Here is a 22,337-nt window from a genome sequence, read left to right as displayed (position 1 = left end):
TCCATATTTCAGTTTCTATGACACTAACTAAAAATCTGTTCTACTTCTATCGCCAGCGCCTACATCTGTTGGCTTCTGCATCCAATACCATCACCAGTTTTGTTTGGCATCTGTGTGGTTTGCACATTTGACTGCAGTTTACTACTGATGCACTTCTGTATGTAATATGCATTTCAATGCGTTTTTCTGGTAGGCGTTATGCCATCTTACAGAACGCACCTGGTTTGAGAATAACTGGAGTTGATCAAGTGTCTGCCTCGTTTCGTGTGCTAGAATCACTTAACACATATCTTTTTAATACTTTCCTCTATAAACAAAGTTATGCTGCGGTGATGCATATGTTTTATAGCAAGGCAGGAAAAGCCAGCACTGACTAAGGTTTCATATTATGAAGAATTTGGCAATAATATTGCCTTAAGGCATTCCAGTCTTAACTGTTCCCTCCTTATTTATATCCCTGGGCTGCCCCTCAGTTTTTCTGGAATAACTCTGAATCCAGTCTACTCTGAAGCAGACAGAAAAAATGATTTAATTTCAAAGTTACCTTTTGTTTTTGCAGATTTTGAATAAATAAATCTGGGGCAGTTCCCTGTTCCAGTACACGGCATGGCTCTGTCAACAACTGAGAGGGCAGGAACTTGCTGGCTGGTATTGCTGACCAGAAACTGGTACAGGGAACAACTCCAATGAGTGGGCTGGAATATTAAGCTTTAAATCCAGGCATGACTTCCTCTTCAAATATGGCCTGGAGACCGGTGGGTGCACAGAACACGTATCAGCATTTCCCTCTTTGATATGAAAGGAGTGAAGGACACATGAAGGCCAGCTAGCAGCCACTACTTTGGTCCAGGTTAACCCACCACAACTTTCCAGTACATTTATTTTCCTGTGCCCAGCTTCAGGCTTCATTTTGTGGCTAATTTTTATAAGCTAATCAGCAACTTGTAATTATAAACAAGATTCAAGGAAAAAAAATTAAGGTATACATTCAGATGTTAAAACACAAACACCTGTATCTGTGTGTTGACCCAAGACACATTTTTTGAAGTTCTTTTAAGACAGCTAAACCTGAAGATTAGCAGGAGAAGTCCTGATAGCATAATAATATGTTGAATTACCCAGGTTGACATTCTTTGAAAACAAGCCTGCTGAACAAGCAGGGTAGGAAGAGCCCAAAGTTAACTTCCATGGAAGTGTTATCAGGCAGCTGCAGCAAACTGAGGGACTCTCAGAACAGCTTCAGGGATCCAAAATGCACCAGCTTCGGGACCAGCCAAATATTTAGAAGAACGAGTTGATTTAAGAGCTTTAAAGGACAGATGTTGAAACTCAAGAAATAACTTAAATTTAAATGGCACCTTTCACTGTAACCCTTACACATCTAGATATGCCTGAGAAAAATGCAGGTAGCTCAGTTAGGGTGCCTGAGGTTAGATGGGCTGAAACCCCCTCTATTGTGGATCAGTTTTTCAGATCTCTTCACAGTGAGCGAAGGAAATAAAGCATATCAGAGAATACTCAGCAAAAATCAGTTAGATGGCCACAGGGGGGGACAAATGCTCCTGCCAGCCCTCTGTTCTAACACACTGCTCTGTGATGAGCGCACAGCCATGCCTGCAATTGTCCAGCTTACTGATCACTGAACTTTGCCAATTTACAGAATTCAGTAGCTTTCTTTAAAGAGTAAAAATAATCTGTACAGCAGTGCAACATTTGCTACCTATGCCTATCTCACACCAGGAAAGAGGCAAGGACAGGCCTGGATAGCAAATATGCAAATTCTTGCCTTCAGGAGGGAATGATCTTGTGTGGTGCCAGCTAGCTGGAGACCAATGTCAGGGGAAAAAAAAAAGATCTGGAAGCCTTAGTGGACAAGTTGGAAAAGACTCAGCAGTGTGCCCTTGCAGTAGAGAAGCACAGCCCTACGCTGGGCTGGGTTTGCAGATCCAAGGCAGTAATTATTCCCCTGTGAAGTGAAGTACCTGCGTACTGGGTAGCCACAAACCAGTGATAGACATCCTGGAGCCCAATCTACTATACCAAGATGATTAAGGAGCTGGAGCACATAATGCAGGAGAGGCTGAGAGAGTTGGGTTTGTCCAGCCTGAAGTAGAGTAGGCTTAGGGTGTAGGGGGATGTACTACTGCAGCCCACAGCTACCCGAGGGGAGGGTGTAGAGAAGATGGAACCAGGATCTTCTCAAAGGCACACGTTGACATTGCAAGTTAACAGGCAAGTTTCAACAGGGCAAACCCTGATCACATGTTAGGAAAAATGTTTTCATCATGAGGGTGGTTGAACATTGAGTCCAGTGAAGCTGGGAAGTCTGAATGTCTTTGAGACATTCAAGAGATCAACAAGTTCCTGAGCAACCTGAATTGTTTGGGATGCTATTGAACAGGGGCTGGACAAGATGACCTCTTTCAGCCTGTATCATCCAATGATTCTGTGTAGAAGTACCATAACTGCAGGCTGCTCATTGCCTGTTTGCCTCACCCAGGAAAGAGAGCCCTAGTTAGGCTACTGGACTGCCATTTCAGCCCTTTTAACAGTTCTGGCACGTCTTTCTCTGCCTCAAGTGCCTGAACAGGAAATGGGATTAGCTCAAGGATGTAAAGATAGATTCCAGTGTCTGCGGCAAGGGTAAAAACCAGCTAAAGTCTTGTCTCTTGTTTTTTATTTCTGTCCTTAAGAATCTAAATATATAATACATAAATATATTTATAATACATAATATCCAACATATAAATCTGAAAAAGTTTTTCTCTTTACAGCACTGGTGAAGCAGATAGGGCTCATGGACTCGTCTCTTGTGTGAGCAGAATGGATTACTTGCAGTCAATTACAGCTGTACAAACCTATGAAGGCTGTAAGACTATAGCTTGTGGAAATGTCCTGTGAACTTCTGATTAGACAAGGTGCCCACATGACAACTGAAGATACATTGAAGGGTGTAGCATCACCTCATTTGTACAGCACAGATCACCCCATGTGCTCTGAGTCATAAACCAAAAACATTTGAGTTTTTTCCCCTCTCATTTTCACCTAATCAATCCCAACCATCCAGTTTTCCCAGGTGGTATGTAAGAGTCACTTTTCCATAGATTCACAGTGCAGCAATCATCCCTGGATGCCAATCTCTGCTGAAAGGACTGTACTAATCTTTTACATTAGCTAATCAGTGGAGAAAAGTGGTCAGCTGGTCCCAATGACATTATCACAGCCAAGTGATCACGAAACTCTGAGAAGCATGTTCTAAGCCTTCTCCGAGCTCCTGAGGGGCAGATCCCCTTTAATTTCTCATGTTTTGAGTCAGTCCTTCAAGCATCCTCAGCTACAAGGTGAAGAATGGCACACCATCATTTCACACACTTCTGCAGGTATTTTGACAGAAAGCAGTCAGCAATCGCTGTGTTTGGCACAGGTAACATGATCTGGGTATGTTGATAGGCAGAGAAATGCTATTTCGTATTTATTCATGTTTCAAAACAGTGAGTGCTGATTTGCTTACCCTACCCAGGCGGCCATAGCTCTGGTCACTAAGACTGACAAATATAATAGCTACCTATATTCTCAGGAAGGATCGGAACCCTGTGCTTGTAAAAGGTCTATCAGAAACTGGGGGCAACCTTGCATCCTGCCTGCAAAATGGGAAAGCTAAAATGCACTATAGCTTGACAGCACCTGCATTGTGGTAATGGCCCCATGCAAGTGATTAATAGAGCTAAAATTGCAAAATCTGTGTATTTGACACAAAGGGAGCAGAGCGCCAACTGAGCGTTTTTGGATCGTGAGTGTTTATAGAGCTGGAAACTAGAAATGTCTCTCTACTTTATATTAAGGGAAACAAAGAGTGTCATTGAGGGGTCCTTCAGAGCAGGAGTGTATTTGAAAGCTGCATAAATACCTTTTACTCCTTGAGTTACAATAACATTGCCACCTGATCACAGCTTGTGAACTTCAAGTTGAAGGAAAACATTCCAGTCTGTGAGATAAGAGTGACAGCTTGTTATCTCATTTAGGTACTCCGTGATACTACACAATTAAAGCAACTCCTATGGGAGGGGGTTCAAAAGGTTGGCTGTCAAACTTCAACCCCTCAAGTTAAGGTTGCTTTGTTCTGAAAGGATGGTTTGTATTTGAAGTCTACCAAATCAAAAGTTTCTGGGTTGCATTTTAGATCTGCAGTATTTGTTCCAAGAGGCTGCAGTACAAAGCTCACAGGAATTATTTTTTCTTTACATAGTTCCACAGACAAGAACTACAGAAAACAGTGGACTGGTCCACTAGCTTGAAAGCACAAGCATCACTTCTGCTCATTAGAAAAAAAGCTAATTGGGAAGTTTCCAAGTTATTCTACAGTATCAGATTGAATTTAAACTTCCACAACATTCTGCTCTGGAAAGTTTTTCCTTCAGCACACTGCCTGTAAGTACTGGTTTGGAGGAGCATTAAACTCATTTCCGTAGTATACACAATTTAAGTGTAGATACTTCTCTCACTGCCTTTCCCTGACTTATGTCTTCTGTTTGCTGTCCAAACTAAGCAAGAAAAGTCACCACTTAACTCAATGGATATTTTGGATTGATTTGCCATTTACATGCACACTGTTGCCCTTACAGTTGACTAAACTTCTCTACTGGCCAATTTTTCACATCTAGGAGACAAAGCCTGTTAGCTTACATTGGGAATCAAAACTCTGGCAGTTTTCCTGTTTTTTTTTGTTTGTTTGGTTTGGTTTTGTTTCCCCTCTTTCATAAACCTGCCAGTAGAGCAAATCCTGCGCAGAAGAACCAGTCTTACTCTTTCTTCTCAGGCACGTGCAATCTGCCCTAGACAGCCTAGGCCCTCTTAATGGTGCTAGAGAAGCTTTCTTCAAACTGTGGCACTTTCTGCAGTGGCAGCCTCCTAGCAGCTGTTTTGTGACCAGAGTGTCCTTCAGCTGAGCCTGAAAGAGTGCTCGGCACACCTCCTGTCTCACGTAAACTCACTTACACTCTCTTTGCATCCAGGGCTCCCAAGATGGCAACTCTCAGATATTTTCATGCACAACTGCTTTAATAAACAGTGCTACAGGTAAAATACACACGCAAAAGGTGAACATGCATTTTGGGGCTCTCTATAAAAACTTCTGCAAATGAAATCCTTATTCCCCAAGCAAAGGAAGCCCTTCTCTTTTCAGCAAGATTAGTCAGCTATTGGAAGTCCCTGCAACAAGATATTACCGAACCAAACATGCCCAAGCTGAATCAAGGTAGTAACTTGTGGAACAAATGAGCAGTCGGATAGCGTCCACAGCTGAAACATCCAACATCAGCTGAAAGCAGGTCTCTTTCTCACAGTCCAATGAGCAGTTTATGTATGCTCATGGTATAAGTCCAATTTTTCTCCCTTTTTGGTAGTCAGCTTGCTTGTTAACTCACGTAGCAAAAACGCAAGATTCAACCTACGCTTTCCCATAAGATTGATTTCCCTGCAGGACCTGTCTTAGGCTGTGCTGCGCTCTGCTGCGACTCTTACGCCCTTCCATTCCTGGTCAAAACACGCCACACCTTCCACATGAGTCAACAGAGCAGGGCAGCATCTCCCGCAGCAAGCTGGGAAGCAGCCGAGAGGAGAGCCCCGCTGCGCTTCTGCAAACACTCAAGTCCTTCCCTTCAGCACTGGGTAGGATGCTCAGAGAAATGCAGTCTTGGTCAAAAGTATTATCGGGAGATTGCAACAAATCGGCACGTGAGCTTGAATTAACCAGATCGGGCAAGGTCACTTCTGGTGAAATATTCACAGGGACAAATTCTAATTGACCCAGATATTTAGTTAGCATACGCAAGACAGCTGGAAGTCTTTGCAACGCTCTCAAATGACACTGTTTGGCAAGTTATCAGACTAAATGCCTTTTTCCTGTCGAGAGCACAAGCACATCATTTTACTTCAGCGTTATTCTGTTCTCCCTCAGTGTAATGTGTCGGTTTTGAGAAACTGCTGTATCCCAGAGAAGACTGTCAGGGTTCAGCTTTCCTACTCCTTTTTTGGTGACTAATTGATGTTGAAGTTTAATTTCCAGAATATGAAAACGATTGAGATAATAAATTTTGACATACAAGATGTGTAGAGAATAATATAACTGAAGCTGTCTCAACTTTAAGCAAGTGAAACAATGTTACACTGGGAAGTACGTTATTTTTAATCCCAGAAATCCCAGCATCTCAGTAGAGATACAACATTTTCTTGTTTGAAGTGCTGTGTTCTTTCCCCCTACTATTCCACACAGGCAAACAGGATGTGCAAGCCAGTGTAAAAGTTTTCTGACACTAAGAACTCAATAAATTCAGGAACGCAAGTTGCTGCTTCTTTTACAGTCGATTTGTTAATTTGGAATAAAGCCACATGTTTTGGCAGTCCACATCCCTGAAGAGGTGGGCCTGTCTCTGCTTGATACCAATGGAAAGGCATCCGGTAGCACGGCAAGAGAATCCAACTCAAAGAGAGTTTTTATGTTTGTACACACACAGAGCGCTGTTTATTTGGCTGTTGTGGGACTTAGCTGTGGGTGCACGCCATGGGGTGAGCTGGGAGTGAAACCCCTCCATGGTCAACGCGATAACAGAAGTGGGCAACAGGAGATGTCTGGTCAAAGTATTGGTCTTGTGCCAGGGACTCGCACCAAGAGGCAAGCCCAGCACGAAGTGAAAATAAACTCTCCTGGGGACAGCGCAGGATTTCTTCAACTTCAGAAGCCAAAAAAATTAGAGAACTAGAAAAGATAGGAGGGAAGGACTCTACTGCGCAGGATACATTGGGCACGGAAGGCACATATTATTAAAGAGCTTTAATCTCACCTACCAGATCTCTCTTCTGTTGGCAAGTGCTTTATTTTCTAACATGTATTTTTATGTTCTAATAAAATCAGCTTTGTGGGCTGGAAGCCTCTAACACCTCACTTATGCTCATGTAATAGAAAAGAGTGGGTGGTCCCAGGCCCTGCAGCAGCGCACTGCAGGCACAAAGGCTGATACCCAGCTCCCATCGATTAATTACTCCTGAGGGGGCTCACCAGCACCTTCCAGGACCAGCCTGTACACTTAGGACTATGGGAAAGGCAGAAAAACCGTTCAGTTTTACCTCAAACATCACTCTGAGCAAACCTTTTCCTGCAATTTCAAGTTTTAGAAGTGAGTTATCAGGTCATCATGAAAAAAACACATAAACACCATACTGTACAGCAGGACATACAGGAAATAAGCCTGTACCACCAATCGTAGTGGATTTAAATGGATGCACTTACGCTACTGCATAACATACATATTTTATTCATGTCTTACTGCGTATCACCGGATTCAGTAAAACCTGGAATAAGATCTTCGTGGTCAAAGACCAGAAGGCAGCACTTTGAATTTCTTGCAGTAGCGCACAGTGCATGCTGCGACAAAGCAGCATCAACCCCTCTGTGCCACATTGTTTTAATGGACAGAACTGTACCAGGAGCTACGCGTTCCTTTCAAAGGAAGACAAGAGATATCACTGCCATCAGTCAGACAAGCGTTGCTTGTTGCCCTGTTCCACAGCTACATAATAAGTTCCCTATCATTCGACAAGCCCATCGCAGGATTTCTGTCTGGTTTTCCAACATGATCACACGTTGCCTGTACTCCCTGCATCCCAGTGAAGGATTATTGCTGCAGCACAGATGATGCATCATCCTAAAGTCATACGCAGGATGCTAATCACAGCCTTTACCTGATGTGGCCTTCAAGCATCTTACAAACATACCTCAAAATCATTGTCTAAGGCCAAGTGACATCTGGCTGGAAGTTATATTTCTTTCTCTATTTGTTATTTAGATCTCAGTTATCTGAGCAGAGTTGTCATTGTATACCACATCCTTTGTGATGCCTGTTTCAGCTTGCACAAAGGAGCTGAAATTCAGGCTTCCTCCTTCTGATGGAAATTGTTCCCAAAATGCATGATTGTCAGGTGGCTAAAAACTGAAAAAACTCAAGTGTACAAGACTTGTTGTTTGAACTCAGCAACTTGGTTTGACTTGAATTAAACTAGGGCAGCAGAAGCCAGCTGACTCCTTTCTCTGACAGCACCGTCCTGAGGAAAAAAATATTATTTAAGGAAATCCAGTCATCTTAAAGAAACTGCAGTGATTTCAGGATCTGTAAAACCCTTCTGATTTCAGGATTGCACAATCTAAACAAACGACAGCTGAACAGGAGAATCCATAGTGGTGTGGTGATTCATAAAGCCATAAGGCACCCAGCTAAGCAGGGTCAGCTTGGGTCTTCTCAGAGGTACAGGTAAAACTGACTTTGGTTGACCCAAGAACGTAGAGAAAAAAGCATTTCTGTCCTCATCCAGGGGTCAGAAAACTCACTTTCTTGGTGATAATGGAAGAGATGATGGGAAACAAGACGACACATTGAAGACTGTGCAGGGAGAGAAAGGTTTAAAGGCTGGGCCAAGACTCAGAAGTTGTCATTGTGACAGGGCCTCTTTCCCTCCACTCTGCCATCCCCATTCTCCTGGGAAACTCCCTCCACCCAAGTAATCTGAGATTTTGTGCTTGAATCTTCTGATAGTAGAAGTACTGAAATGTGAAGGTACTAACGGAATACCGCCCCAGAGTAACCCAGCCATCACTGTCAGTCTTCATAGACCACCTCAAAGAAATAAGTTAGTAAGAGATTGTCATTGGCCATCTGCCTCTTAATTACTTGGCTGGCCACTAAGAAGTCATCTTTGTGGACTTTCTGCATTTAGTACATGTGTGGCTCCAAAAATCAAATTAGAAGAGGAAGACAGCACCCTAAGGCTTGTAGTTTGGCTACCCAAAAAGTAACCTTTTGAAGATTTATCTAAATTTATCGAATATAGTGAGTAATCAGCCATAGGACAGTTAGTGTCCCTTGACTCATTTGTGTTGAATAGCAGATTAGTGTTAGAATTACCCTGGATAAGTATTTTATTCCATAAACAATGCTTTTCAAGTCACAAAACGACAGAAGTCACTTTAATCCCTGCTTAGAGGGGTGACCAAATTTACAAACACATGTTAAGCTATGCAGAGATGTCAAAAAATAACTCTACATTACCCAAATGAAAGAGCTCAAGCTTTCTCCCTGATTCAGAACACCCACCCAAAAGTATCCAAAGAGCCGAGGCATCTAAGATTCTCTGACAGTGTTGGCAGTACTTTCCTCTTCCTTCATCTGTCCCATTAACTGTACTAATACAACACAAGATAACAGCAAATATTTTTTAACACTTTGGTCTACACCAGGCACTTAAAATAAATGCAATGCACTGAAAAATACCTATGAACAATCTAACTGCAGCACATCAACCTCCCGGAAGAATGGCAGCAGATAAAGCCAAGGGGACTCCCTCCCCGGACACGACTGTGCTGTCAAACAAGACTCCTCTCACCACAATCCAACACAGACGCAATTTGTTCCATATCAGTAAAAACATATGGTAAAAAGCAGAAATGACCACACTGCTCAAGTTAAGCATCCTACAAGCTTACTGTTGACAGCAAAAGCTCCAAAGAAAAACCACAGCATTATCAAGGTGGAAAACGTGTCTATTCAAATGCAAGATGCATTTATTTTCTTGTGTCTACTAATCACACAAAGTCAAAATGCTCTGACAGCCTCTTCAACTTACGTCATACCATTTTGCCCACCACTCAGCTTTTTACCAGCTACATTAACTCACAGTTTTGCTTACAGTTTGAAAAAGAGAACCCATCAACACCACCAGTTTTGTGGAAACCATTACTTTGGTTATTTTTGTAGCACATGGTAGTTACACCAGTGTACTCTGGAGAACAACTAGTAGGCTAGTGACCCTCAAATACTTCCCGTGTTTTGTGCACAATGAATAACAAAAATATTAGTAACTTCTACTCCTTCTAAATTGAAGGCTCACAAGAGAAAACTTATTCTTCTCCAATCTAGTTAGGGGCAGATAAAGTAATTGGAGGAAAAAGTTAACTTTTAAGACATCTGCCTCTGGTTGCTTACTAAGTTTTCAAAGTCTGGACTTTCTTCTATTTTCCCAGAAGCCTGAAAAGAACTCCTAAAACACATTGTCAAGGTTTATTCCCCTCTCTCCAGTTCCTTACAATTCTTCTTTAGCATCACACCAGCAATAAGCCCAGAGCTAGGTAACCAGTGTCACGAGACAGGCTTTTTTTTATGCTGACAAACATCCTTGACACATCCATGCTACACACCCTACATTGTTGTGATCACTTTTTGATACAATGCATTTGACTTCAGTTGATGATTCTGAAAGATTTCACCCTGTCGTCTTGTAAACTGAGAGAGACCTGTCTACAGAATTATTGTACCAACATGAACACCCGTGTTCAATAGCAAACAAACCTTTACAGCACTTAATTTCACTGAGGGACATCCACAGTAACTCATAAGACCTCTACTGAACAGAATAGCTTACAAGCAATTATTTGCATGTATACATAAGGAAACTGCAATGCAGTCTAAACCAAAAATTATGGCAGGAATCTTGGGTGTATCAAAAAGTCATGACTAAGTCATAGCAATTGTGCAATAAAGCATAGTGTATCTTTTATTTGTGTGCTTGAGAAATTAATGTTGGTATGAGTTACAAACAGCAGCACAATCACAACAACCACGTTAACCTTAGTGTTGTGGCCAGGTGGTGCAAATTAGCCCTCAAAGTCATCAGTCTTGAAAGCCTGACCACCCCGTGACAAATAGCAACCTCTCCAAACTCTAGTAAGTTTGGGGATGCTTTGTTAAGGTTGTTTTTTCTCCATTTGAGTTAGTGTTACAGGAATACAAAGCTACAGAGAACAAAATTCCTATTACACCTGGCAGAGAAAATACAGACCTTTGAAATTACAGTAATACTCAGCTCTCTGCCACAGAAATATTACATGTGAAAGTGAACTAAAACAGTAAAGCAGACTCCATGACTTACCTTACCCTGCTGTTTCAAAGATTCATTTAGAGGAGCAGCCCCACTATGGGAACCTTTACGAGGCCTTGACATAGCAGAATTTTTATATATATATTTTTTTTTAAAAAAAAAAAAGAAGATAAAACCCTGTTAAAACTGCCAGTTGTCATTGACTGGTAGAGAAGAGCTTTCCCCCTAGAAAGCTTCCTTTTATAAACCTCACCATGGGAGTGGCTAAATGACTGGTTCCACCCTTCATCCCACTGAGAAACCCAGAAAGCCTATAAAATCTTCTCTGGAGCAAGATAATAATTTTGTCAACTTGTCACCTGTTCTGTTTTTTAAAAAAAATAGATAACTAGTTGATAGTTTCACAAGCCAATGGGAAAAATTTAGGTAGATAAAATTAAAGTTGTCTCTAGTATTAATTTGCAGTTCCTCCAACATGGTCTACAAAAGTTTAGTGGGTGAGCTTGCTTGGTTGTTTGCTTTTTAAAAGCACTCCTGTAACCACCTGAGGGAAGTCTAACAGCTTTCAGTGTTAACTTGTATTAGAGATGCATTATATGGAAAATCAACGTGTTTATGAACTTGCAGCAATTGCCACTTGCATCACCACTTGATGAACCTCCACCACCAGTGAAGGCTCTTGTTTTCATCACTTACATCATGAAAATGATGCAAGATCAAAGCCCTTTGCATGCCTCGTTAAATCACACACATGCCCTCACTGTGGAGAGACCATGACCAATAAAAACTAGAATCGGTGCTTTTGTCCTCTTAACTCCTCTACATCTTATAAAAAAGTCAACTTTCTTTTTTCTCAAGGCCTAATTGAAGAGGCTGGGGAGATGGACTAGGATGTTACCACTAAGGCAATATTGCCTGCGGAGTTATATATTGCCTTGCTGTGTAATACAAACACATCTGCATGTCTGCACTCTTGTTTCTTACTCAAGTTTTTGAACTATGCCAACTGATAGCTTTTGTATTTAAGAATACAAGTATAAGGAACTGTAAGCATAGCGCTCAAGGTTTTATTTCACTGAATAGTTGAGGTTATCCTGGCACTCCTGCAAGAGCTTGGGTGTGAAATCGGAGTTCTTGATGTGTTTGGCAGGAGCTCAACTATGCTTCTATCATCTGGGTTTACTTTCAAGGGAGTGATTAGGAAATTATGTTCTTGTTAACAAGATCTGTGCAAGTAATGGCTATTATGCCCAACATTTCCTGTATTTAAGCTGAAGTGATTGTTCCATCTTGATATGAAGAGTTGAGGTATTTTCTTGAGGATTAGTGATTTGGGCCAAATCTTAACTTTAAAAAGTATTACAAGAAGAACATTCATCCCTTTGCACAGTACCAGGGCATTTCTGTCTGAAAATGCTAACTGGTCTCTAAAATATATATATATCAACATGGCACTTTTACTATAAAATTAGAATATCAGCCTGTGCTCCTCTTCCTGCACCTCCCAGAGTGTCAGATGAAGGTAAAAAGTCGCCTTCATTGCAACAAGAAATTTTCCTTGTTAAAGTACAGCATTCACTTTTCATTGCTTCTGTACCTCTGCAGGCAAGATAAAGCATCTTTTACTTTAAAAGCCATGTTTAAAGAACAGATATGTGTGTCCCTTTCTGCGGCTGAAAGTCGGCAATCTCATGCTCTACTGTACGTGAATGCAAAAATTCTGCAGTGTTCTCCGAGGGCAATAAAACCATTTCACCCTTTAAAGAAAGTCTGATGATTTTGGGAAAAAGACATCTTGGCAATTTCACAAATGGAACACAGCATGCAGGAGTAAAGAAAGCAGTGCTATTTAAATGCAGAGGTGGGAGAAATAGAGAGGAGCTCACTTCCTTTCCTACCGCTGTGAGGTCCTCCAGCAGAGGCGCACACCTTGGGCAGGCTTCTTCTCTATCTGCTTCAGTAACAACTGACATAACGGGTCAGCTCCGTCGCCCTTGGTTGAGTTGTCGCTTATTTTGATTTGATAGTGGGGGAATCCACAGGTGTGGATGAAGGAGGAAGGATATCATGGGAGATGGGCAAGACCAGAGCTCAGGATACGAGTACTGGCCTGTTGTGCTCAGTGCAGCCAACTCTGTACTGACGCACTTCCTAGACTGGGGCTTGAAGACATGCTCTGTTTAGAAATACAGGACTGGGAAGATACCAGAGATGATGCTTTAACTTTTAAAGGATCTGCTGGTTTAGCTGGTAGTAACTATACCCCAATACTGAAACATGAAACGGTGAAACTAAGAATGGCCTCATCTGTAGCAGCTAGCAAATAAAATCAAGAGAGAAAATTCTCAGCGCCTGGGATTTGCTCCTAATAAACCCCACAAGTGGGGAAAAAAGAATAAGTCTTATTTTCTGAATATCACCAACACCTCTTACAAGTACGAGGGCACACCTGCGCTGCCTGCCAGAACTACTTTGTTACTGTCCTACTGGCATCACAGCGCTGTGCAGCTGTAAGGGCAATCGCACTTCTCGCCTTTATAACCAGAGGAAATTGGTAAAGCTTAGTTGACCAGATCATATTTTAGCAGCCGAAACTAGGAGAGGTGAGGACACAGCTGCAAGCCAGGGGCTGGTGGGTTAGTCCTTGCTGAGGAGGCATTTTGGTCATCCCCATCCCTGTTGATGTCACCTCGCTTTTGCCAGCTGCTGCCGTGCAAAGGCAAACCTCAGAAAGACATTTGCTTTCCTGAGCAGGGGCGGTTGCAAGAGCTCCTGTAAACCTGCTCATGTTTAGCAAGGCATCAGTGTTTAAAGTACAGGATCGATGTGTCTGCTGACACTTCAGGCTCAGGGGAAACTTAGTCTGAGCGTTAGTCCCGTTTTGTTCCCCTCCCTCGTCACAGCCGCCCGGATCAAAAGCTCTGGGCTTGATAAAGCAGCGTGTTCAACCCCTGAAGGCAAAGAAAGCTGCTCGCTCCTCTGGGTAAGGCACGGCGTCTTCTGTCTCCGCTGCTGCGGCTACCCTGAAAACCTCTGCTGCCCCCCCCTTTCCCGGGGCCCTGCCTCTGCTGCTGACCCCGCCGCCGGGCCGGGGACAAGAGGTAGGTGACACACGGCAGCCGAGCCCTGCCTGGGGAAGGAGGGGTTTGAAGAGTCGGGGTGAAACCACCGCGGCCCTTCACAAGCAGGAACGCAGCGGGGCAAGGTGTGCGGCGTCACACGCAAGGAGTCTCTGTGGCGCAATCGGTTAGCGCGTTCGGCTGTTAACCGAAAGGTTGGTGGTTCGAGCCCACCCAGGGACGAGTGCCTTCCTTGCCTCGCAGCATGCGAGTTGGAAGGAGGGGTAATCTTTAAGGACCCTTTGCAACAAAAAACCATGGTCTTGTTAAAAACACCAAACACACGCAACAAAAAATAGGTGGTGTTCGCTCCTCTCAGTGAAAGTAAACTGATGCAATCAGTGCTAGTTTTGTGAAGTAAGGATATGCAGCTCAGGGGAAGAGACACAACACAGATATTAAAAACGTGAAAAATCATCCTATAAGAGAGATGCTCTTGTATGAGAAAGAAAGGGGCACTCTGAAGCAGCGGTAGTGTGCGAGAGCGCAGGGTTCCTTCCAGGCACAGAGAAGCAACCACCCGAGAGTGGCTGAAAGCCCAGACCTTGTGTTTTTCTTAGCAGAGTATTTTTTTGGTCATCATCTGGAATTGTTTAATTTGCACTTCAGAATTCTTCCACGGGGCAGCCAACCCAGAGCTGCCGTTCAAAACTTCAGCAAATGCAGTTTTCCTCTGACATTCCCCCAGCTGTTTTCAGCTGCACCTTGCACCCCTCGCTTCCCCTACAGAAACATGTATTCCTACCAAATTTCCTGTGGCTTGCTAACGAGGCGTAAAGATGTTCACAACCAACTGCCAATGTCTAGTCTCTTGTATCTCTAAACTTCCTGCTTTTTTTTTTTTTTGGTAAATATTTGGTAAATTTTGGTAAATATTTCTTGTTATTACGACTGATACCAAAGTTCATGAGGGAGTTAAAGAGTTAATGGAGTCGAAAGAAGTAGAGTAGAACTGACTATAAGAAGTTCCTGCAATTAATAATGGGCGTGAACTTGAGCTGCAAGAAAAAGATGTAAAAGTTAGCAGGAAAAAAAAAAAAAGAACAGTTTTAATGCTTAGTCTGTATATGTTGCACACTTTATTTATGTCAGACATTTTAAATATCCTTTCCAGCAGGCCTGCAGGCTAACCTGTTGAGGTGGAACAGAGATGGATGAGTGGGATGTCCTGCCCTGGCCACTCGTCGCTCCAGGGAAACCCCAAATTTGATGCTGCTGTATGAGCATCAAATGCCGAGGCAAGTGTTTGCTCTGTTGGTGCAGTCTAGTGGGTGGAGTTTAAGCAGTAATCCTGGTAAGATAGGAGCTCTCTGCTGCCTCTGTGATTAGCTTAATTACAAACAGAAGTCACCTGTTCTCCTTTTGTGTGTATGGGTCTATTAATACTAACGATGTGCTCACGCCATCTGCTAATGAGCCATTTCCAATTTTACAAAGCAAAGCAGACAATATTGGCAGGTGTTTGGAAATGTATTTATTTGGCCATTAAATCCACAAGAGCTAATCATTGCCAAACAATATTTGCCTTTGCAGGCACTCCTGCAAGGCAGTGTCTTCTGAATTAATCCCAGACATGAAGAACTCAAGACTTTGATGGAAATTAAGAGAGGTATTCATCTCTTGCTTCGGTTTTGCCTCTTAGTCTGGGTCTTTGCCTCTGGCTTGAAAATATTCTTGGATTCAGAATCATAAGCTGGTCAAGGGATGCCACATTCCCAGCAGGAGATGAGTCATGAGATCCAAGGTTAGTTTCAAGTGCCATATTGCAAGGAAGCTTCAAGAATGAGTTTAACCCCAGTGTTTCTACTTAGTCAGAATATTGTGAAGCCAAACAAAACATAGTGTTTTCCTTTGATAAAACTTGACATGGTTTGCTTGCAGGGTGATTCAAACTGTCCGAATAGATCGTTACTACTATATGTTCAAGCCGGTATTAATTGGGACATAAAATGGTTACCAGATCAAAGCCTATTTTAATAAAATTCCTCTGGAAGGAGTAGCCCACGATGACATTCGGCCATTTCACATTAGATGTTGCACAACCAAACCATGCAGTGAAATGAGAGACAGATTTTTCCCTGCTGACTTTAACAATTTAGGATTTACTAGATTAAAGCAATTTAGGTGTCTGATGCTTACAGCTGACAGACCTGCGTGTTACAGCCTTCTTCGCTTCTCACCTGTCAAATCTATGCAGGATTTGTATTTTCTGGCAACTTGTTATTTTTATGTGGTTTGGCATTGGTAATTAGATCAACCTGAAAGCTTGTCATTTATGCGCATGGTAGATTATCCAGTGTTAGGACCCTACTAACTTCATCCCTTAAGGAAAAAGGAGTAAACTTGAGTAAATGTTGTACTTAGTATCTGAAATTGCCTTGCCTTGAAGAAATACTACTGGCTTCTTCCTAGAAGGTGGAAAAGCAACTTGGTGAGCTGTTCTCAGAAGGGATGAGGTTAAAGATCAGGGTCCTGTAAAGCATTAAAATTGTTCCTAAACTTTAAACAGGACAAACTTGAAATCTGGAGTCATTCAAGATTCAGTGGAATGAAAGTGGAAAACTCTTCAGCACAAGATGCAGGAGCTTCTGGGACTGAGGCGGCATTCAACCAGGATCGTCAAGGTTGTCCCCACAAACTTTGTCATGTTTTCATCTTCTCTACCACCCCTCCTCCTCCTCTTCACCCCCATTGGGAATCTTTGCCACGCCACCGTGAAGAATTGTCCCCTCTTTAGGGCAGCAGTTGCTGATCAGATTTGAGCATACTTCCTCCTCCTGAAGCCCTGCTCTTGCTACAGGGACTCTGTCAGGCAGCAGGGTTGCTTTCCTTCAGCCTTTTTAAAACACTTTTTGGACATGGCCATAACAAAAATAGCACAGGGCAGCCCTGCTGCTGGCTGCCGACTCTGGGCAGTGCTCCCAGAACAGGCCTGCGCCTTAATCCTGCCCATCCTGCAACTGCGCACCGGGGCTACGCTTCAGCCCATCGGGGACAAACGCAACGTGAAACTGTTCTGAGATCCAGTTAGATAACAACAGGGTAAATGCTTGCCCTGACAGCTTTTCTACAGCATTCTTGTTGTCGGGATCTTTTCCCTGCAGTTCAGGTTCTGCATTCTCTGCCCTCTCTTGAGCCCTGCTGACAGTCCCCTTTTCCCTCACCTGACTTTCTCAAATGCAGAAGATGAGTCACTGCTTCTTCCTTACAGTCCATGAAGCATCTTTTCAAACCCCTTGAAAAAAAACACCTTGTTTGAGGCTTTTTCCCCCGCTGTCCTGGTTTGAGGTAAAACAGAACCAATTTTCTGTTTTGTAATTTTACTTTTTAGCTGGGCCTCTTCTAACTGACTAAAGTCTGAAATTCACAGCATATTGTTCAGAAACTGTTCACTCTCAGAGTGATAAGACCTGATTATACCAAGGAACGGTATGCGCAGAGGCTCTTGCTTAGACTTATTGCTATAACAACCAAGGTCAGCTAACTTCGCTGTTTGCCCCGTTGGAGGGTCGGAAGTGGAGAAGCGCAGAGGGGTCCCACCTGCAGGGAATAGCGGACGGGACAGGTGACCCAAAACTGACCAGCAGGGTATTCCATCCCATCTGCATCACGCTCAGTATAAAAGCTGAGGGATCAAAGGGTCAGCCCTCTTCCTTCAATGGTCGATGTCTGAGGAGGACCCTGTCTGTTTGTCTGCCTTTTATCCCAATCTGAGCGTTCCTGACTCTAGTTCCAGAATTCAGCTCCTGTCTGTTGCTGACTCCACTCTGGGACTTTCCCTGCATATGCTGGTAATGCGATCATCATCCTGGAAGCTGGATACGGTTTTGTATATATTGTATACTTTTTTTTATTTTATTATTATTTCTTACTTCCTTATTTATTATTACTTTCATTAAAGTAGTTTAGTTCTTTTTCTAAATTCATAAATCTCCTTATCTCTTCCTCACCTCTCTTTGGAGAATATATCCAAGGAATATATTCCTGCGGAATATATTGTTATATCCAAGGAATATCTGCGTCCGCAGGAAAGGTGAGCGGGTGTCATGGTTTTGGCCGGATTGGCCAATCAGAATGACAGATGGCTGCTCACCTTTCCTGCGGACACACTAAACCCCATAGTTCCTCTTGCTGCCCTTAGAGGAGCCATTCCTCTGTCAGAGCTGAGTCTTCAAGTTCACTGCTCCTAGAGATGGCCATCGTGGAGACTGCCAGCAGGGAGGACCCCAGCCACCCCGTGACAAAAAGGACGCAAGAGCCGTGCATGGATTTCCCCAAATCGCCTCACCTTTTCATCAGGGAGAAGCCAAGCCCTGCTGAAGCTGCAAGAATTTCACATTGGCAGTCATAGCTATCAACTGAGCCAAGCCCAAACTGACTTTTATATACATACACACATACATATGCATGCATAAAAATAAATAGATAATGCATATAAAGGCGCTGAAAGGCTCAGGATCTCATTTAGACCTCACCCAACACCACCACATGTGCCGTCTCGCGATGGTTGGGTCTTTGGGCCACCAGTGACTCAGAGCAACGCTGTCGGCACGCTCCCCACCGGGGCTTTCTGCCCCAGCGGCAGGTTGCCCTCCCGTGGCTCACCCAGCCACCGGCCCAGCCCAGCTCTGCCTGAGAGTTTTTAACATGATATAGTATCACTCCCCAGAGTGCCTGAGGGAAAAATGCATTCCACTCACCTAATTGTGTTAGTCTGCTGTTTCTCCCTCTTCCAGAATCAAGCTATGTTTTTTAAAACTTGACTTTATAAAGGTTTCCATGTTGCAAGGCTTAAGAGAGGAAGGGCCAGGATTAAAGCTATTTTAAGGTAAATTTGAATGACCAGTTTGAGCAAAAGTTTTAGTAATTTTGAAGGCCCCCAGATTTTTTTTCAGGGATTAACTGAGGATGAATTCTTGTGATTATCCATTTGGGGGTGTGTGTGTTTGTTTGTTATCTTCTCCAAATATTTCACTGGCATTTGGAGAAACGGTCAAAAAATAACACAGAAAAATGCCAATTAAGCCAAAAGAGACAATAACGAATAGCTGAGAACTCTTGGACTTGTAAGAGCGGAAAGAGACCCGATTTGAGAGTTTTATTGTCAGAGAGGGATTTAGAGTCTAAAACTAGCCTAAAGCTAAATCAGGCCATTACAAATGAAATCATAGGGCTGAAATAACCATCCCAGCCCCAGACTGCCAGTCAGCGTTGGCAATGCCTAGGTCATGTCCAACTCACTTTAGACAGAGTCTGTGTCCTCCTGAGCACGCTGTCCCCGCTGCCCTTGTGGACAGGAGGCTCCTCCTCCCTGAGGAGCCAAAGCGATGGCACCAAAGTCCCTGTTGCAGAAGAAGGGGCACGCTACAGGAAGACTTAACCTTGAAGAACAGGTACCTGGTAAGCGGCCAGTTGCTAAAAGCTTTAAACAAGCAGAAGACACCCCAAATGACCAAACCGTACTCAGCACCAGTTCTGATACAGCCTGATGGGGCAATCAGCCAAGTCACGCCAGCCTGCCATGGCACACCCCACAAAGTGAGGTCATAGAAAAAATATCTGTATTTTCCTGTCTCTGAAACATCTCCAAAAGGCGTAGGTATCTCAGAGACGCCGAGCCCACAAGACATTAACTGCCCTGTATGCTGCTGTCCCTGACGCTTCCCTCTCTTACTAAGCTGATAATTTCTCTTTGTGGAGCTGAAGTAGCTCACAGATTCTGTAGGCTGAATTTGATGCAGACTGAAGGAAACCACACTTGCCCTCAGGAAAAGTCAAATTTATTAACTGCTAGTCATTGCTGAAGCCTTTGATTGGACTTAAATAGATTATATTGCATCTCAGACAGCTTTCTCTGCTAGGGACAGTATGAAACTCCACTGTTGCAGCAGCAGCACCATAAGTCTTAAGCGTTTTAGGAAGATAAAGAGCTTCCTGTAACTCAAACACTGCACTGACGGGATAGGGCAGTAGGTGAGTTAAGGGGTGATGATCCTCCCATCCTCCACTTTGGGGACAATTTTCACCACCAGGGCTTTACTAACAAGCAGCCATTGAATCTCAGCAGTGGTTGCGGACAACCCTTGTGTGAGACAAAGACATTTTGTGCTCTTTGTATCTTCTCGCTGGTTGGGTGAAGGCCCACCCCACATCCCCAGTTGTGTGAGCGAGGACATAAACAAGGACTAAAGCAGGAGTCCCCGTATCTCAGGGAAAAAAGACAGAGCGAGCATGCGTGCACCAAGGATTTGGAGAGCATTGAGTCCGTGACCTGGGCATCCTGATGTGACAGTGCATGTAGTTGCTCATACAGCCGTTGAATAATAAATATCTCAACATGCCCTTGAGGTGGTACTTCTAAATACTTAGCTCTTCATTGAAGCAATCAGAACCCCGACTAAAAGATTTACCCTGTGATAGTGTTCCAGTAGAAGTTTTTACACAGTTCATTTGACTTCAAAAGACAGTATCTTTTAAAAGAGCATCTTACAAAATAACCTTTAAGCTGTATGGTGCTCCGTGCGAAATACCATTCTGCTGTTCCACTTCTAAAATGTCATCTCTGTCTCAGTGTTTATCTTCTCTAAAAACAGCAAAATTGCTACAGTATTTCTTGTAAAAAGTTTTCACCTTCTTTAATGCTTTAGATTTCTAGCTATATTAAGTTACAAGCTTATACTATTAGCCTCGATTAATTTGCTACACAGTTTGGAACCACAGATAAGCAAACATCTCTTTGGGAAGCAAGTAAAGTACAAAAAGAACTATAACTCACTCACCGTAGAAAGCACCAGAGGCTTGCTTGTTTGAATTATCAGAAGAAGCTGTTTCAAATAAAAAACTGGTGGTAAATTTTATTTTTTTTTCCCCACAACCTCACATGTGCCGCTACCGCATAAGAAGCTCGCAGCTTCAGGTAGACCTTAAGATCTGCCCGTAAGCGCTGCATCCTTCCTGGCAGGAGCCTCCGCGCTCGGTCAGTGAATGCAGCAATGCTGAATCATCAGGCTTTTTAGGTGCATTCTCTGGAATGGGATTTATTTATTACGGGAGCTTCCCAACCATGCCGCAGGAAAGCTCCTTTCAAGCCTCCTCTTTTGCCAGCGAGCCGTTTTGGGCCACCTCGCAAGGCGCAAACGGGTTAGATACCGAAGGATTTATTAAATTCACGCGGTTTAGCAAGCCCCTTCCTGGTTTTTTGGCACAAGAGCCGGCCGGCAACTCCTTCTGCTTCCCAACTCTTCGCGTCCACAAAACAAACACCCTCCCCGGTCCCCTTTAAGCCCCCTCAACCGCTAATTATTCTCCGGTGACGCTACTCGTAAGGCTCCAGAGGTTTTTCTGGCTGAATTGACACAGGGTAGCGGAGCGGCTGGCTGCAAACCTCCCCCCTCCCCAAGCTGCCCACGGGTGAAGGGATCGCCCCGCGGGGGGACGGGACGGGGGGGCTGCGTGGGGCGCCGCCGGCCGGCGGCGCCCCACGCAGCCCCCCCGTCCCGTCCCCCCGCGGGGCGATCCGCTGGCCCGCGTCGCACAAAGCCACCCACGCCCCGCAAAGGCCGCCCACGCGTGGCATGGCAAAGCCACCCGCCCGCTCCCGGTGCCAGCGTGGCACAAGTCCCCGTCCCCCGTCCCCCCTCCCCGCCATACACAAGGTCGCCTCACCTGCTCCGCGGCCGCCGCTTTTCCTTTCTCCCGCCCGCCCCGCTGACAACCCCCGGCTTTGTCCGCCCGCCCCGCTCCGCTCCGCTCCGCTCCGCCCCGCCCCACGCGGGAGGCGCAACGCGGAACCTCCCCGGGCACGGCACCGGGGACCCGAGGCGGTGTCCCATCCCTGCCCCGCTGAGAGCACCCCGCCCGGAGGCTTTTCCACGCACTGGGCAGCGAGTGCGCCAACCCACGCCTGGCTGCATTGTTATTATTGTTTATTATTATTAAGTTATTTTTTAAATTTATTTTTCTCTTTTTTCTATCTTTTCTTTTCTTTTCTTTTCTTTTCTTTTCTTTTCTTTTCTTTTCTTTTCTTTTCTTTTCTTTTCTTTTCTTTTCTTTTCTCCTCTTTTCTTTTCTTTTCTTTTCTTTTCTTTTCTCCTCTTTTCTTTTCTTTTCTCCTCTTTTCTTTTCTTTTCTTTTCTTTTCTTTTCTCCTCTTTTCTTTTCTTTTCTTTTCTTTTCTTTTCTTTTCTTTTCTTTTCTTTTCTTTTCTTTTCTTTTCTTTTCTTTTCTTTTCTTTTCTCCTCTTTTCTTTTCTTTTCTTTTCTTTTCTCCTCTTTTCCTTTTTTCTTTTTCTTTTTCT

The 22,337-nt window shown here is 43.8% G+C and overlaps 1 protein-coding gene and 1 non-coding gene across 3 annotated transcripts in view; one reads left to right on the top strand and one right to left on the bottom strand.

The window, feature by feature from the left end:
* The window catches only part of MAPRE2 (microtubule associated protein RP/EB family member 2), a 105,335-nt gene extending 83,269 nt beyond the window's left edge, over positions 1–22,066 (bottom strand). The window contains exons 1-2 of one of the 2 annotated variants that reach the window (XM_074576978.1): positions 21,708–21,780; positions 20,822–20,866 (exon numbers count right to left, since the gene is read on the bottom strand). The gene's annotated coding sequence lies outside the window, so the exon portion shown is untranslated. Of the gene's footprint in view, positions 1–20,821; positions 20,867–21,707 lie in introns of both variants that reach the window. The other variant, XM_074576979.1, reaches the window with a different exon arrangement.
* On the top strand, positions 14,152–14,225 carry TRNAN-GUU (transfer RNA asparagine (anticodon GUU)). Its single transcript has one exon. It is a non-coding gene; the product is annotated as a tRNA-Asn (tRNA).
* Positions 22,067–22,337: the final 271 nt, after the last annotated feature.

The sequence above is a fragment of the Larus michahellis genome, chromosome 2 (assembly GCF_964199755.1).
Source record: "Larus michahellis chromosome 2, bLarMic1.1, whole genome shotgun sequence".
Taxonomy (NCBI): Eukaryota; Metazoa; Chordata; class Aves; order Charadriiformes; family Laridae; genus Larus; species Larus michahellis.
This window is presented reverse-complemented; position numbering and strand designations above follow the sequence as displayed.